We start from the raw sequence: 15,311 nt of genomic DNA on the forward strand, positions 1-15,311 counted from the left end.
GAAATGCTTCAGCTCCTTAGAATTCTGAGTATGCAGTTTGGAATCTACAGGTTGGGAATTGTGGCTTCTTTGGCTGGTGGAACCTCTAAACCTTAGACTAGCACTGAGGACCAAGGCCTGATGTGTACGTATAGGTGAAAAAAGATTAGAGGGTCCATAGGGCCAGGTGGGTATTTCTACCCCTACAAAGGCACCAAGGACATACTGGGCAGGAGACTAGTGCAGTGAGGATGTGTTGTTTCTGGGGTAACTTGGCAACAGAGTACACACACATGGACAACACACCCATCTGAAGGCATGCCAAGACTCGCCTTCTTTAAGGCAGGCTAATACAAACCATGCCCCCAGTGCGGCCGGGAAACAGAGGGTAGGTAGCGTTTCTCCCTCCTGTGCTAGATGCTGTATGACGTTTATGCATGTATCAGCCGTCAACCCCAAACGGTTGAGGGCATGACTGAGTGTGGGGTCCCCTGACAGAAAATTGAGCAGGAAGAGGAGCCAGACTAATCACTCTCATGTTCCAAACTTCAGTGAGAACCCCATGGGAATGCAGCTTCCAAGTAGATCCCATGAGAACATCTGGGATGAAGACACTCACGCCAGGCCTTAAACCCAGACTCATTAGTAATAATGCTTCATTTTTTTTCTCATTTATTTATCCTCCCATCTACCACAAGTATGATTTGCTTTCCTTCTGCCTATTTTCCTACTGGGAGCAGGAAAAGGAAGGTAGAGAATGAACATCAAGCTGTACATTCGGGTGCTTTCTCTTGGATACCCTCTCATTTGAGGTTAATTAGTGGCAGGTGACACTGCTTAATTTAGACAGAAAGGAATGTAACATAGGAGAGTGGAGGGCTTGTGGATTTGGAGAAAGTCTTGAGAATCAGGGTAGGAATCAGACAGGAATCTGACAGCTTAAGGGTCTATATAGCAAGACAAAAATATTAACAGTCTGGTCCTATTTCGTTACTAGAATATTTAGCTTCAACTTTTTTTTTCTGTCATGTTTTGCAAGATTCAAAGTCTTGCGAGGGAAAAGTCCAAATGGCCTAATTTGGATCATGAACCCAGTTCTCTATGAGGGAGATGGGTGTGAGAGGGAAAGAAGGGAGACAGTAGACCTTAATTTAGAGTTTCATCAAGACTCCATGAAGTGAGTGAGAGATAATTTCTCAAAATAACAATTAAAGTACACTTATGGAAGGAAAGAGATCAGATATGGTGATGGTTGTGGTGCTGGTGTGGGGAAGGGAGAGTCCAACAGCAAATGTCCAGCAATACGGCTTGAAGGGAAAGTTGAACAGTGGAAGTACCCTTCAACTGACATATTAGTAAGCCTGAGCCGAGACTTGCTGAGGAAAATTGCAACAGAAAGGTAGGTACATGGAGAATGAGGGAGAGTCTAGAATATAGTTTATTTGGTGCCCTCTTCCTGAAAGAATCTAGAGGGAAGACAGCCACGTGATTTGACACCAGCCATACTAATAGGGCAGAATTCCTGCTAGTCAAAGCTCCTGGTTAATGTCCACTTCTCAGCATGTCTTATTATGGGTTGAACTTGACCAAACAGCAAACTACTCAATTATAAGCCCATCTTCTCCCTGTGGTGCCACTAATTAAAACAGGAACCATGTTGCAGCTCCCACATTCCGTGGAGTTCTACCTTCCCAAAGCTGAATTAGTCACAACCATTAGCCATTGTCAGTGAATTTCAGCCTCCTTTTTCCTTTTTCCAACCCCATTCCTGTTTGGTGTGAATTCATCTCTGAAAAACCTTCCCTCGGGATTATTGATCCCCCCCGCCAACCATACCCTTCGCTGAGAGAAAGGAGCACATGTGGCAGGAGCTTTGAAATGGAACCTCAAAATGCTGCTATGTGGGAATCTCAGTGTTCTGGAATGCTCTGACCAAGCACCACTTTTCTTCTGAAATCACGTCATTAAGGGTATTCCTACGTGCACTTAATTTTTAAGAAGAGAGAGAAAAAAGATATGGCTCAGTACCCATCCATTTGCAGGAGAGCTGTTCTTCAGACAGCTGGGACAAACTACAGCCCCCCTCCTTTTTTTTTTTTTTTTTTTTTTTTCTGTCTTGATAAACATAATGGGCCACTTTGGTAATTTCAGCTGTAAATGCACTTCTCCATAACAGGACAATGCTTTCATGTGCATGAGTGGAGAGAGAAAAGATGTTGAGAAGCATTATGGCGACAGGCTAGCAGAACAGGGGCTTGCTACACAACCACCAAGCATATCCCAGACTCTTCTTGAAGGCCAAGTCCATGGCTTCCTGACCAGAGAGAGAAACTTTTGTAAACTCCTCAAGGTCCTGTTCAAATCTCCATTAGTATTAAAATTGATACCCCTGGCTGGAAACAAGATGACACTTCTGGCATCCTTCCAGAGAGACTGCCAGTTAGCCTCTAGCGGAAAGCTCCCTGCCCATACTCCTCCTCTTAATGTCCCCGCTCCCTTGAAAAGATGCAACTCGAGGTGCCCTTGCCTTTTAATACATACTTTTCCATTCAGCATTGGATGACTCCTTTGTTTTTTCCCAAAAAGAAACCTCTGAGTTCCTCTATCAAAATAATTTCTTCTCCAAACAACTGGGCACCTTTAAAAGTTCCTAAGAAAATCACTTTGCACCCAACTGTAGAGGAGCAAACCAAGCTCAGAGTCATTGCACAAATTTAGTATGATAGGTGAGAATAGAGGTAACAAAATGTTCTGTATGACATGGTGGTTAAGTGCCCTGACTCTGGAATCAGAAAGACTTTGGTTTCAGTTCTGAAATTACTGATTTGTCCCTTTGGATCTCAGTTTCCAAATCTGTAGAATGAAGAGTAATACTGCCTATCTCAAATGGTTATTAGGAGGATTTAGTGAAATAATGCACCTAAAGCACTGGGCTTATTATGTGTCATATAGAACATACTCAATACATGGCAAGAGTTATTAACAGTTGACATCTTCAGAACTCCTGAGCCTGGGGCCAGTCAAAATGAATGAGGGGGAAGGAATGTCTGGAGCTCTGGAACCCTTACGACATGTTCACAGTGCACCAGCAATGGGCTCTTGATCATCTGTGTGTCTCCATCTTACCCATATCTGTTGGCCACTTTGTTCCCACCACTGACATGTTTGATATGGTCATGCCTTCAGTTCTGCAGCTCCTACTTTGGGCAGGCTGTCCACAATAGGATGTGGGGAGCTGCAGGTGACTCATAAAGTCTCATTTATCAAGGCTCTTTATCTCCCAGGGCTTCAGTAGACCAGTCGAATGACAAAAATGGAGCAGTCAACCCACATGCACACACACACGCTGAACCAGAGTCATCCTGTGCTACACATCCGCACACAAACACATGCTCTTAAAGCTGAACACTCAGTGATAGTCCCCTTATTATTCCTTGATGGGACATTCTGGAAATGTAGATCATTTTGTATAGTCCCCATGTTAGAGACTGATTCAGGTTAAGATGACAAATAGATATCAGCCAAAGCTCAGGTCAGTTCAGAGATGGAGAGATGGGGTCCACCAGTGGACATTTTCTTCTAACCCAGCGCCTTTCCAACAGTCCACAGTCCACACAGGGAACGGGCTAGGCTCATGAGGATTTTTAAAGGCAGGACAGAGTGACATGAGGGAAATGGTGGGTGGAGAGCAGGAAATAGCATGGCTAGCTCTTACACAGGCTCAGGTTGCTCACTGTCATATACAATAAATCTGTTGAAAATGTTAAGGCAATTAAATAAAATAAAGAGAATACAAAAGTGGAAAAAAGCTATTGTAATTGGATATTGCAGAACTTGAGACCCAGGCATAATGTTTTTATAATGGTGTATATAAGAGAGTGTTCTATTCACTAACATAACAACGATTAAGTAATTGAACAACATTATTTCAAAATATTTTCTGGGTTGGATCTTGTGTCCCAGCATCTCAAACACGTAGTTCTAGTCATGAGAATCTGCAGTGTTAGGACAATGAGCTCCAGCCTACAGAACATCTGGCTTCAACCAATGTTCCAAATCTCTTGTCTTTTTTTTTTTTTTTGCGGTACGCGGGCCTCTCACTGCTGTGGCCTCTCCCGTTGCGGAGCACAGGCTCCGGACGCGCAGGCTCAGCGGCCATGGCTCACGGGCCCAGCCGCTCCGCGGCATGTGGGATCTTCCCGGACCGGGGCACGAACCCGTGTCCCCTGCATCGGCAGGCGGATTCTCAACCACTGCGCCACCAGGGAAGCCCCCAATCTCTTGTCTTTATAAGCAATGAATTTAGAGGACCAGGTTTGCATGCTTGGGTCATTTGATTCACTTGAGGCACAGATACTTTTGGCCACTTGTTATGGCTGATAGTCAGAAGTACCTGACTTCAATCCCTAAGAGTAAAAATCATCCTGTTCTTTTCATTTAGTCACCTAAGTGTTTTGTAAGTCCCTGGTACCTACATAATACTCTGTGATGGGTCATGATTCAGTCGTTTACAAAAAATACTTATTGAGAACCAACCATGAGGCAAGTTCCCTGCTCTCACAAACTTACAATCCAGCATGGGAGACAGATATTAGACAAATTGTTGCTTAAATGGTTATTTGGTTACAGTTGTGGAGAATGCTTCAGAGGAGAATAATGGGGTGTCATAAGGCAGGATGTTCATCTGGCCTGGAGGGCAGCAAGTCTTCTCTGAGAAAAGCACCATTTAGGGCATTTAAAGCAATGGCTGACTTAGTCAAGAGAAAAGGGAAGAGGTGGGAGGGGAAAAGGCATTCCAGAGAGAGACCAGTGTGTGCAAAGGCCCAGAGGCAGAAGGGATGAGACATATTGAGGAGCTGGAGGAAGGCCAATATGGCAGGAGCGTGGGGAGCTGCAGGGAGCTTTGCAGGAGACAAGTGAGGAGGCAGGCTGGGTCCCTGCTGAGGACACAGGTAGTGGGGACCTAGATCTGAAATACAATTTCTCCTTGCAGTTTGTTCCCACTACTGGCAAAAGCAAAAAAGAAATGCAGCTCAAAGTCTTTCCCACTCATGCTGGGTTGGTAAAAAGCTCAGTGCATTTCTGTTATCAGTGTTTCCCAAGTTTGGGTCATTCATGACCGAAAGGGTTAGTCAGAGTTCTCCAAAGAATCAGAATATGTATATAATAAGGAATTGGCTCATGTGAATATGGGGGCTGAGAAGTTCCAGGATCTGCAGTCGGAAAGCTGGAGATGCAGGAGGGCCAATGTGTGGTTCCAGTCCCCGCCTGAAGGCCTGATAAGCAGGAGATCCAGTCTGAAAGCTGGCAGGCTCGAAATCCAGGAAGAGTCAGTGTTTTAGTTCAAGTCCAAAGGCTGGAAAAGACCAATGTTTCTGCTCAAGCACTCAGGCACTGGCTCTTACTCAGCCTTTTTGTTCTATTCAGGTCTTCAACTGATTAGATGAGACCCACCCACATTAGGAAGGGAAATCTAAGTCTTCCAATTCAAATGTTAATCTCACCCAGAAACACCATCACAGACACACCCAGAGTAACGTTTGATCAAATGTCGGGACACTCTGTGGCCCAGTCAAGTTGACGTATACAATTCACTATTACACAACTGTAATGATTTTTGCCACACACATGTAACACCCATATCCTAGTTTATATGCCGTTCTTATTTAAACAAAATCTTCTTTTTCTTAAACACTTATTTATAAATGGAACTTTAAATCACCACTGTAAATGGAGGGTCAGTATTACCTGTCCTAAGTTAAAGGTATACATAGAAGTAAATAGAATAGTAAGAAAGCAGTGTTATCGTGTGCTTGATAATCACTGTGCTCTACTGGAGTTCCTAGCCTGTGACCTCATCTCCATTATAGTAAAAAGAGATTAGCAAGAGGTAGAATAAAAATATATGCTAACACCAAACGGAGACTTTTTCCTTGATTCTATTGCTTGCTTTCACAGAGAATTGAAAAGGAAGACACTTTCCTCACTGTGTAATACAGTGTATGTAATGTCATGTCAACGTACCACATAAAAACATCCACAAACCACTGGTGGCACGTTTCCCACACTTGGGGATACAACGTTATTTCCTAGATAAATGTAAGCAAAAAGTATACAGTCTTAATTCGTCGAAGGAAAGCAGGCCAATCCTTGCCATGGCACTGAATGTGCCTCACTTTTTGGAAATATAGTAGACACTTTGATCAATTAGGTCATTTTTCTTAGAGACAGACCTTCTTACAGACAAAAATCTCAGAGATGCTTTATCTGGAGCAGGACTTGGCCCAAGTGGACCTTGAGACTAAGCCAACCAGCCAGAGGGTGGACCTTATCATAGGGCAGGACAGACAGGGTCGGTGTCATGCACTCTGGGGTGGATGGTGTGGTGGGTGACCACTCATAGAGGTTTAGTGGAGCCCGACAGCAGTCACAGGAAGACTGCTGTCAGTATCCAACCAGTATTCTATAGACAGAAGCTCTTAAAATGGTTGATGCTGGTGTTAGCATTTTAAATATAGGTGCCAGCTTGTAATTGGCATCAGCAGTGTCAAGCTGTTGGCAGCAGGGACTGGGAATCAAGGACACCGTTCCTGTTGGGGGAGGACTTGTGAGAGTCAACTAAGATCCAGGTCTTAGCGGAAATGGGCTATTAGGCTGTTACTCAGCCAGAGCCTGAGGCGCTGGGGGAATGAAGAGAAAGATCCACTCTTGGAATCTGTCGGCATTTGGCCGGTGGGAATGAGGTGGGTGTTCTATACCTTTTGAAGCAAAAGGTCAGTGCAGAAGAGAGGCTGACCAGGTATTACTTCCTATAAACACAATGTAACTAGTCTAGGCTAGGGCTCTCAAAATGCAGCCCCCGGACAATCAGTAGCTGTATCATCTGGGGACTGCTTAGAGAAGCTAATTCTCTGACCCCACCCACTGCCTACTGTACAGAAACTTTGGGGGTGGGGCTTAGCAATCTGTGTTTTAATAAACCTTCCAGACGATTCTGGTGCATGCCAAAGTTTGAGAACCACTGGTCCAGAGGAAGGCGTGTGTTAAAGTGTGCATAGCTAAGGGACAACAGGGCTGCTTCCCTGGCAGGGACATGCAGATGTCAGGACGCTAGTCAGGATGTTGTCCAGCTTCTGTTCTGACTTCTCTTTCCTTGTTGGTGGCTTCTCACACTTCAGCAGTCACTTTCTCTGCCCTGCTTCTCTTTGTGCCCACAAATGAGCATCACACTTGCAACTGGTAATTAGAGGACTCTCTCATTAATCATTGTTAGTTTTTTATTTAAATTTTTTTTTTAGGTAGAGATTTGGGGCGGCAGAATTTGAATACATTTCCTACTTTATCTGATGTGGTGGATAATATTATGAACATCTCCTAAGGGTTTTGTTTTTTTCTGTTTTGTTTGAAAGCAAGGGCTCCTCCGTAGTACCCCATGCCTAACGAGGTGCTCCGTACTTGTGTTGGAGAGGACAACCTGCAGCTTCTCCCTCCCCATCCAAATGCGGGTTTGGAATAGTTCTGGTGAAGAGGGTGATTTTGCAACAAAGATCTGACAGGGGGAGGCAGCATAGAAGGTAGCAGAAACACAGAAGGTGTTGTGGCAGAAACACAGATTATGAATCCAGACACACCTGGGTTTGCATCTTGGCTGTGCTGCATGCTAGCTGTTAAACCTAGGGGAAATCACTTAATCTGTCTGTGCCTCAGTTTACTACTAATAATATAACAATTTCATAAAGTTATTAGGAGGATTCAAAGGGATAATGTATGCAATGTAAAATGCCAAGGTTAAATTAGTTGCCCAATAAATAGATAAAATAAAATTGTATTTTTCCCTAACCTCTTTTCCATGCTTCTTGGGATCCACAGCAGGGTAGTTTACTGGGTACAGTCTGAGACCTAATAGCCAACGTTTACTGAGTTCTTATCAGCTAGATGATTCTACTTCCTGTAACCAAAACCTGACTCAAACCAGTGTAAATGATAAGAAACTCTATTACCTAACAGGAAATCCAAAGAAAGGAGGGATTCCAGGAGTGATTCAGTCAGGGCCCCAGCTCTGTTTTTCTGTTACTTTCTTGGTTCTGACCTACTCTGTATCTCATCTTTCTCCTCAGACTGGCTTGCCTCGTGGTCACAAGATGACTGACAGAAATAGCTGAAATTACATGCCTTCTTGTTCACATCCAGCGAGGGAGGGAAAAAAAATACCTCTTCCAGCCACTCTTATTGGGCCGACATGAGTCATGTGCTTTCCCTGAGAATAATAACATGCATTGATTGGCTGATTTTCAGAAGTCTGAGTTTTTGATCCAATCACTGACATCTCATTTCAGTGATCTGTTAGTCAAACCAGAACCACCTCTGAATTTGGGGGATAGTACCAGCTTCCTCTGAGTTTCATAGGCTGAGTTTTGAAGGAAGGATGAATAGCTAGAAATAAAGAAAGGAGAGCCAAATATGTTCACTACAGTTTTCTACATCCCAGGGACTGTGCTAAGCATTTTATATGTATCTTCTTATTTGATCTTAACAGCCACTTTGAGGTTGCTCTCTTTAGGGATAAGGAAAGAGAAACGCAGAGAAGTTAAATCACTTACTTGCTCTATGTCCCTGGCAAGGTTGACAGAACCAGAATATAGACTCAGGCCCAAGAGTCTCAGAGGCATGCTCTTCACCTCTGCACTGCCTGGTTGGCTGACCTCTTTGGGGTACTGGCTCATACTTTGGCCTCACAGTCCAGGGCATCCAGGGATCCTGGCACTAGCCCAGTGAGGTGGACTCGTTTTTACCCCATGCTGAGGAATAATGGGAACACTCTGGAAAGAACTTGAGCTCTGCTCTCAGGTTTCTACAGTTATTTGTCTGTTGTTACCAAACACTAAAGACTTTAAAAATTCACTGTGGTCATATAGGCAGGAAAAATGACCTCATGCTTGCAACCACAAATCCAAAATGCTCTGGAATCTGTAAGATGAATTGCATTTTAATTAGAAGAGAGAAAGAGCAATGAAGACGGTTCTTGGATTTTTTTTTTCAAACCCTCCCCTGGCTTGCCTTCAGGCCAAAATGTGACAAGCGCCCTAAATCTGATAACAAACACACACTTCTGAAATCATTGTTAGCTTTCCTAAAAAGAAAAAAAAATTCCATTAGTTTCCTGTTACCAGTAAGAGTTCAAGAATGCATAGCCTTGAAATGCAGCACGTGAGAACACAGGGAATCAGCCCCCTTGAAATATTAAAAAGTAAAAATGGAGCGCTCAATCCATTTACTTCTCTGCTTAGAAGGTTTTTCATTATGTCAGGTCCTCGGAACCTTGAACTGGGCATTATTAGAAAGGCTTGTAGTTTATCCCTAAAATCTAGTCATTGGTTATTGTCTGTGTATTGTTCTCAACCATTGGGTCAAACTTCCTAGCTGATGATGAAGTTTTCCCAACTGACAGTGGCGAGCAGTAATGCAGTATCAATGAGCTACTACATCCCGTGGTTTGTAAATAGAAACTGTTGGCCTTTGACACAGTAGCTACTTAATCAAATGTTGGTGGCAGGGAAACGAGAGGAGGGAACTTTTACATGTTATGTGTATATTGTAAGGCACACACTTTCCTGAGAACCTTATATGTATTATCTCATGCAGTACTCTCAACAAGCCAGTGTGATTTTTATCCCATTTTATAGGTGAGCACACTGAGACCTGGAAGTATGAATTATGTATAAGTTAGAATTCAACTAAAACTAGGAGAATATGCAATTGAAAATTAAAGGTTAAAGCAAGGATCTGCACACTCTTTCTGTGAAAAGCCGGGTAGTAAATATTTTGAACTCTGTACACCATAATGTCTCTGTTAGGATCACCTAACTCTGCCATTGTACCAAGAAGGCATCCATAGATAAAATGTAAACAAAAGTTATGGCTGTGTTCCAATACAAATTATTTATAAAAACAGGCATTGGGCTAGATTTGGCCTGCAGGTCATAGTTTGTTGAAATCTGGCTTCAAGCAATGCTTCTCAAACTATGTGTGACCAATAACCAGACAACTTTTCCTCTAAGTTCCAGTATATCATGAGTTGATACTTTTGTAAAATACAATAAAATGAATTAGCAGAGGATGAAATAAAAAGGCAAATATTCAAAAACAATTTTATTATTGGATTCAATAGACATAAAATTACTCCATCAAACTGTGGTAAATGTTCATAAACATTCTCAATTTCTGTACTTAACATGGATCAGTAACAAATAGTCCATGGAATGACACCATTCTGTGAATGATACTTTTGAGTAGCTGTGCTTTAAGAAGTAAGATGTTTATTATTTCACCTAACAGTTAATGTAGAGGTAGGCAGGTTTGACTGTTCAGCCATGTTATCAAGGATCCAATTTTTTTTCCATCTCTCAATTTGTGATCCTCAGCATTTTTCTCTCTTCCTGATTCAAGATGGTGGCCACGGTCATCATTGCATTCATACGCAGCAGTGTCCAAAGCAGGAAGGAAGGAGGAGAGGCAAAGAGAGCTTTCTGCTTGGGCTACTATCTCTTTTATTAGGCAGGATAAAATTTTCCCAAGCAACAGTCTGCTCCTATGTTTCTTTGGCTGTGGATCCCATGACTGGTACATATACCGGTCTCTAGGAAAGGGTAATAGGGAGCCCATGGCTGGCTTATCCCAATTGTGATTTGTCCCCTCAGACCAGACCCAGAGCCATCTGATCAAATTAGGATTTTGTAAACCAAGGAGGATGTCAGTTCTAGGAGTGTGATTAAGGAAACCTAGCTATTTGTTTAAGACCTGGGCGTGCAATCCTAATCTGTTCAACACAAAAGCTGTGCTTCATTCATTCTGGTATTCTATCCCAATGAAAGAATTCTCCTCCTGTGGTTCTGGTTTTACGATCTGTGTAAGTTTAATCATTTGTGTGCAGCTTTAAACATTAGAGTGTGCTTCCATGTGTATTATAAAATTTTTATGTCAATGCTTACATGTTTATACCAATATTATGTCAGAGGATGGAATTTAAGCCCAGGGATGATGCTTAAGATCATACAACAAAAAGAGGCAATGTCAGAACTCTGGTCTTGGGCTTCGGACACTCTTCAGTGAGTTTGTCCCAAGGTATTTGACAATTGGTTCTGCACTGATCATCAGCAGCAACAAAACAGCAGTCGGCCAATCTAGGCAACAGGTCAATTGATTGTGATGAATTGACTGGTTGGGTCAACAGAAATGACCCATTTTTTATCATATTGATCCAGATGGTGTAGGGTGACCAATGGTCCTGATTTATCTGGGACTGAGGGATTTCCTGGGATGCAAGACTTGCAGTTTTAAAACCGGGACAGTCCTATCTTTCAGTTTTAAAACAGGAGAAGTCCCAGAAAAACTGGGACAATTTGGTCACTCTAGTTTCTGGCCTCTATCTACTGCCAAAATGTGCTTTTGTGCATTTTTTTTCTGTACTGAGTTTACAGGCCCCTAAGTTTTCCTAGCAAATCAGTAAACAGTGTGTCTAGTTTTGTCTTGTGATATTTTTTCCCCATCATTAAAACATCTAAATTAAGAGAACCACAGATACAACTTAGATATTCTTTGCTTCTTCCACTCTTGAAGATGTCCATGGGAAGTTTTTAGAAATACTTTCTCTTGATTGTGAAGAAAGGCAAACAGGAAGACCTTGTAAACTTTTACTTCTGCTTCTTTTCTATCTGCTACCAAGCCCAACACAGGCACCTGGCAGCAGGTCTCAGAACCCACCCATGGAGCTATATGTATTTAAAGACACTTCAGCCTCTTCACTGGTTATACACTGCTGGTCTCGAACTGTCTATTAGAAATTACCTAGGGCCTTTAAAAAAAATTAAAATTCCTGGGTCCTATACAATGCCTGTATTGGGAAGCAGGGGTACATAGGGAATGGGGAGTGGGTTTGGGGCCCAGGGACTTTGACTTTTCATAAAGTTCCCCAGGTATGCCTGACATGCCGCCAGCTTCAGAAGCAACTGGCTAGAATATGTCATTCAGCCTGAGTGACAACTAAAATTGTAATTACACTGTTAAAAGAGAACCTTACGAAATTGCAAAATTGCTCATCTTTGTCTGTCTTCCCTTCTCTCTCTTTTTCTCCCCTTCCTCTTCCTTTTCTTTCTTTTCTTCAGTGGTAGTAGTTCATGTGAACATTGGCGACAATTTTAGGAAATGTTCATGGAATGAAACTTACAGATCTTTGAAGTGAATTTAAATATGCCTTCTGAAAAATCAGAAGGCTGTTTGCCACTTAGTGTCTATAGGGCCATGAGGCTTGAACAAAAGCTTGAAAGAAAGAGATCTCTGGGTTTATTCCTAGCAAAGGATATCCCAGGCTGTGTGATTCTTCCACTGTCATTGTCCTTCTGGTCTCCTACTTCTCATGCCTTCGCAGTCCACATCCACCTGAGAAACAGTGGACAGAAGGGGATTTGATTTACATTGCGCATTAGACCACCTCTCTCTTGGCTGAGCCAGGCCACAGAGATGAGAAATCACAGCCTTGCTTCCTATAATATGACAAAAGCAAGCCGCATAGCAGTAAAGGTTCTCATTAGGGCCTCTTTAACTACTCAGACTGATTCTATTTTTTCAGCCACCAGAATAGTTAATACAATGTGTGGGACAACATGATTTCCATTGGGGCGCAATCAAAAAGGAAGCTACTTTCTGCACTTTCTTTAATCTCTCTCCTTACATCAACCTGAAGCAGAGTAGAGGTCCCCCTGGGATTCCTGCTCGTCAGCCCTGCCTCCTACAAAAGGGAGATTTTGCCTAGACAGCTCCAAAGAGTCTTGATTCAAAGGTAAAACAATTAGTACACATTAATCATCACAAGGATGGTACTGAAAGCATAATCCTCTTAGAACTGGAACAAATTAAACTGAAAGTAACAATATAAAATCAAGCAGAAAAAGACCACACAAATGCAAGGAAGATGAGAGGACACTGCTCTGAAATCCCAAATCTCACTGCCAAAGAGGGTGCCCAAGCATCCTCCATCTTTGATCTTGACACCAAAGTTACCCTGCCTTCTTCAGTTGCCTGTAAAACCCAAATGCTCTCCATACTAGGGCCATATAGCCATCTTCTCACAAATTTAGAAGCTTTGTGAACACCTGAAGCTACAGTTACACAGTCTGATATCTGACGTATTTTCCAAATGTGGAAGTTTGCCCCAAAAGCCTGGAATCAGCCCCCCAAGGACTTCTCCAGGAGAATGAAAAAAAAAAAAACCCTTCCTCTTCTGCAAAAGGAGGATCTTTGCTTAAATTTCCAAATGGGGCCAGCTCTGGGCCAAAGGTTGGTGTAGACAAGGAATGTTAGTTTCCTTTACACCCCACTCTAGGACCCCCTTCTTCCTTCTTTACTCTTTCTGAGCTTCAGCCTGTGAGGTGAGAGCTGTCTGGGAAGAGAAGCCAGGTAATGCAAGAAGTAATGCTGGTGGGAATGTAAATTGATACAGCCACTATGGAGAACAGTATGGAGGTTCCTTAAAAAACTACAAATAGAACTACCATACGACCCAGCAATCCCACTACTGGGCATATACCCTGAGAAAACCATAATTCAAAAAGAGTCATGTACCAAAATGTTCATTGCAGCTCTATTTACAATAGCCAGGACATGGAAGCAACCTAAGTGTCCATCAACAGATGAATGGTTCAAGAAGATGTGGCACATATATACAATGGAATATTACTCAACCGTAAAAAGAAATGAAACTGAGTTATTTGTAGTGAGGTGGATGGACCTGGAGTCTGTCATACAGAGTGAAGTAAGTCAGAAGGAGAAAAACAAATACCGTATGCTGACACGTATATATGGAATCTAAGGAAAAAACAATGTCCCGAAGAGACTAGGGGTAGGACGGGAATAAAACACAGACCTACTAGAGCGTGGACTTGAGGATATGGGGAGAATGTAAGGGAGAGAGGGGAAGGATTAAGTTTAAAACACATGGGTATTGACAAAGTTGTTTTTCTAAAACTATTTTTTTCGAATAACCGTAAGTGTGAACCAGAGAAAATAGAAATAGATGCTATATGGTAAGAAACATACAGCACAATGCCTGTACCTCAGGTGATTTTGTCTTACAAGTTAATGGCAGCGATCTGTGTTGGATACAGGGCACCAGTAAAAGAAGTATACTACGGTGCTCGCTTCGGCAGCACATATACTAAAATTGGAACGATACGGAGAAGATTAGCATGGCCCCTGCACAAGGATGACACGCAAATTCGTGAAGCGTTCCATATTTTTTAACGCACCATTGTAAAGCAATTATACTCCAATAAAGATGTTAAAAAAAAAAAAAAAAAAAAGAAGTAATGCTGCTGGCATGCCCCATGATAGCTGGAAGGCTTGTAGGATGGGTCCACCAATGGGAAAGATAGACTTTTACTTACAGCCAATGATAGATGTGCCTGGGAGGGTGCAAAGGTATCTTTCGTACTTCCCTCAAGTTGCCCTTCCTTGGTCCCTGAGTGTTCATCCTTGACCTCCTTCATTCCTTCCATCCTTTTTACACTCTCCCAGGTTCCCAGCCATATCCCTTGTTATAGAGACACTCCCAATTCAGGTCAGTCTCTTTCTTCTGTAGCCAACAAGGTTAGTTTGCTCCAGATCCTCAGAATATCAGAGTAATAACTGTACACCAATAAACTCACAAGCTTCTCTCTTGTTCCCTCAGCATAGCTGTTGCATTATTATGTTAGAAGACCTCCCTCCCACCAAAAATGAGATAAAGGGGATCAGAGGGAAGGAAGAGATCGGAGAACCCACCCTGCCACCAAAGATGTGTGGAACTTGCTATTTCATTATACACTAAAAGAGAATTATATAAGAGAGGACAGTGCTTAAGGAATTACGGGTGGACTTTGATGCCAGTGTGGGGACTACCAGAGGTAGATGTATCTTCTCAGAGTCCATATATCCCAGCTTATAAAGTTGTAATCTCTTCCAGATATAATCAGGTTTCTTACTATGAGAGGAACCTAATTTATAAGTTCAGTTCCTTTCATTTATTTTGAAGCTCATATTACTGGTGAATTGTCCAAGATTTTAAACTGTCTGTTTTTGTTCTCACCTTTTCCCGCTTTCTTCCTCTCAGTATATCACTGCTGGAAACGGATAACATGATGCTAGGGAGAAGGTCAACAGTCATTGGCCTGAGTTGAGACTCATGCTTGCAAGCTGCCCAGAGTCCTCCTGGGTCAGTGCTGTGTGTCTGTAGGACATATTAGGGAGGTGTTTGGTTTACCCGCCCATGGCAGAGTTCACGTCATGTGATTATGAACTTT

At 42.6% G+C, this 15,311-nt stretch overlaps 1 non-coding gene across 1 annotated transcript; it reads left to right on the forward strand.

Annotated features, from left to right (window-relative positions):
• Positions 1–14,164: 14,164 nt before the first annotated feature.
• Positions 14,165–14,271, forward strand: LOC112062540 (U6 spliceosomal RNA). Its single transcript, XR_002890786.1, has one exon. It is a non-coding gene; the product is annotated as a U6 spliceosomal RNA (small nuclear RNA).
• Positions 14,272–15,311: the final 1,040 nt, after the last annotated feature.

The sequence above is a fragment of the Physeter macrocephalus genome, chromosome 8, assembly GCF_002837175.3.
Source record: "Physeter macrocephalus isolate SW-GA chromosome 8, ASM283717v5, whole genome shotgun sequence".
Taxonomy (NCBI): domain Eukaryota; kingdom Metazoa; phylum Chordata; class Mammalia; order Artiodactyla; family Physeteridae; genus Physeter; species Physeter macrocephalus.